Raw genomic sequence first — 3,054 nt, 5'->3', positions numbered from 1 at the left:
TTGTTTCATGCTAGAGCTAGGCCTACATTTTAGTAGTGCTATGAACTCAGTCTGTGGTTTGCGGTTTAGCATCCCATACCTCGCTGGGCAACTCCCCTGTTGCTCACCCCTCCTTCTTTCCCCCTTTCAGGTGAGACCGACGAGCAGGAGTGATTATCGGACCGGTGCTATTGGGCTTTTGGGCTTCTATCGCTTTTACCGCTTTTATCTTTATCGGGTCTTTAGGCCTTTGGACTTTTATCGTTTATGTTATTCCTATTTCAGACTTTCGGTTTATGTCGTATTTTATATTTCGGATGTTATCGTTATCGGGCCTTTTGGCGTTATGCTATCGTATTGACTTTTATATTATGGTGGAAATTATTATTATTATTTGAGTTGTATTATTATTTTATTTCCGCTTTTATCAAATTATTATATTTCGAAAGTGGTGGGTGCCACAATTTGGTATCAGAGCTATTTATTTATCGTAACATTTTATTATGTAAATCGGGGTGTCACAGTTTTTGAACCCCCTTCCTCTTGTAAGCTTAAGAGACTATAATGACTTGGACATGGAGGAGAGTGGGAGCGATCAGCTCCTCCCGAAATAACCTGGATGCGGTGGTGATGATGGAAGGACTCGGAGTTGCCCCCAACAACTTGACTTTGTAGTCCAATGAGTCAAAGCTACCTAGTCTTTTGGTTTTACCGATTTTGTTCAAATCCTGTTTAGTTCAGTGTAATGATGATGCTTTTATTTAAATGAAATTTTTTTAAAAAAAAACAAAAAACATCTACACATATATATAGATTGAGTGGGCCAATTCGATAAGCTTCGTAGCAACCCAAGAAGCATATATTTGGTGGAGACGTCTCAATGAAGATTCGAACTTGTTAGATAAAAGTTGGATATAGTCAATAGAAAAGGTGTCCACATAGGATTAAAAAATCAACCAATAGAAATGTTCTTTTTTGCCACGTCATACCGGCAAAAACCTATGTACTTACGAGTTTAGAGAAATGGGCTGCGACATGTATTATAATGATTTTCGTTTAAATGAAATGGGCCTTTATTACTCAAAATAAATAAAAGCTCCTTTGTTGTAATGCAGTTTAACAGTTTGAATTAGCCCACATGGTGAAGCTTCATCGTCGAAGTAAACGTAGGGTATTCTTCATAGTTTCATACAGATCTGGATAACACAACTTGATCCTTTGTCTTTTCGTAACCTGTTTATTTCCGGCAAACTCTACATCTCCTCATCTTTAATCAATTCATCATTAATGGTCCCGATTCGTATCACCTACGTAAAACCTTCTTATATAAACTTCATCTCTAACGGAGCAAATCTGCATCTCGAAAAAACGGATCGATTCCTTTACCAGTTTAACCTTACAACATTTTTCTCGAAAATGTCTCTTTCTGCTTCACCATTTGCTCAAACCGGCGTCCATCACTCAAGCTTTAACTGTAGTTGGCCGCCTCTTCTGCTTCGATCTATCACACTTATCTTATAGAAATGTCTTTAATCGATTGTTTGATTCTTGATTGAAATATATTATCTGTTTGATTTTGTAGAATTCCGTGATCCGTCCTCTCATACACGGTATTTGAGATTCTCTTCCGTCAAACCTTAGATCACTCCTTGAAAGTGTCTTCGTCCTCTGTAATTGCTGCTCCTTACACCGGCCACCGAATCTTACTTTTAGCCGAGCATTGCTACCATCAAGGCTTTCACAACCAGGTACTACTCCAGTCTCACTTTTAAAAAACTGCCAAAAAAATCAAGTAATAGTTTATATCAAATGCTTCCTTGCTAAATCTTATTAAACAGATGCTTTGGTAACCATTTGTAGGGAATTTAACATCATATATATAGATTTCTACTGTTTACAGCTTGAGAGGTGCGGCAACAAAGCTTTTTCCATGTATACAGACAATGGTAGAGATTCAAAAGAAAGAACTTGTGACAACTGGAGCCATACCTCTCCAAGTAAACCGACCAGGTAACTTTGACTATATTATGATTTTTAAATTTTAACATATATTGTATCATTTAATCGCCTTATTTGATGTCTTCTCAATGGCCTTTGTGAAGATCCAGTGAGCTGGCTTCCTGTGCAGAGCTCGGATCGTCAGTGTGCTGCAGAAAAATGGATGGTCTATCTTTCTTGCACCATTTGCAGCAGTTGGACAAATCACAGACTTTGCCCTGGTTCAACAAATGTGTGACACCAAACATGTGTTATCAGATTCTGATAAGTCAGCTATAACAATATCCACCTTTGACTAACAGATCCAACTTAGCACAAGGTAACATGTTGAGCTAGCTGGTGAAGATGGTGAAGACAGTGCTACGTTTGTCGTGTTTGACACAAAGATGACGTAACTCACCAAGATAGAAGCAGCCTCACTGGCTCTTGAGGAGGGTTCGCTTCCACTAACACACTCCATTTATCTGACGTTTCTGTCGCTGTTTGTACGAGATTCAGTTGATCGGAATGATGAACTTCAAGATGGGTGACTAAAGACGTTTTTATTAGAATCCGACAAAGGGTTACAAGATTGATGGGAAATAAGGAGACAAGATTTGAGGTCTAAGCAACAAGATCAGAATGATCGTTTAGAAATCCTAGATCTAGCCGCTTAGTGTGTAGGTTGTCCAAAAGTCCTCTCGCTCGTTGCCTCCTCCTCCCCTCTTATAGTGCCTCTGTTCGTGATGCCCTAATCGCACTTTCATTTGGGCCCTGTCACCAAAGGCCGAGTATGCGGGCCTTGGTGTTATTTCGTCTAAGCCGAGTACGACTGATCATCCTCTTATAGTGCCTCTGTTCGTGATGCCCTAATCGCACTTATCCTTTGGGCCCTGTCACCAAAGGCCGAGTATGCGGGCCTTGGTGTTATTTCGTCCAAGCCGAGTACAACTGATCATCTTAGCCGACTGGCTTTAAGTACTCTAGAGTCGAGCCGACGTCTTTAGCCGCTAAGCCGGCTAAACTCAGTCGAAATTGTCGGGCTGCGGCCTATTATTTGATGGGCCTTGTGGAGGGATGTAATCCATCTCCTACAAT

At 40.2% G+C, this 3,054-nt stretch overlaps 1 long non-coding RNA gene across 1 annotated transcript in view; it reads left to right on the top strand.

The window, feature by feature from the left end:
* Positions 1-381, top strand: part of LOC106332473 — a 5,012-nt gene extending 4,631 nt beyond the window's left edge. Inside the window, exon 2 of the long non-coding RNA XR_001268099.1 lies at positions 131-381. This is a non-coding gene — a long non-coding RNA (uncharacterized LOC106332473). The remainder of the gene's footprint in view (positions 1-130) is intronic.
* Positions 382-3,054: the final 2,673 nt, after the last annotated feature.

This window comes from Brassica oleracea, chromosome C3, assembly GCF_000695525.1.
Source record: "Brassica oleracea var. oleracea cultivar TO1000 chromosome C3, BOL, whole genome shotgun sequence".
NCBI lineage: Eukaryota > Viridiplantae > Streptophyta > Magnoliopsida > Brassicales > Brassicaceae > Brassica > Brassica oleracea.
Note: the sequence above shows the minus strand (reverse complement) of the source record. Positions and strands in the feature narration are given on the sequence as shown.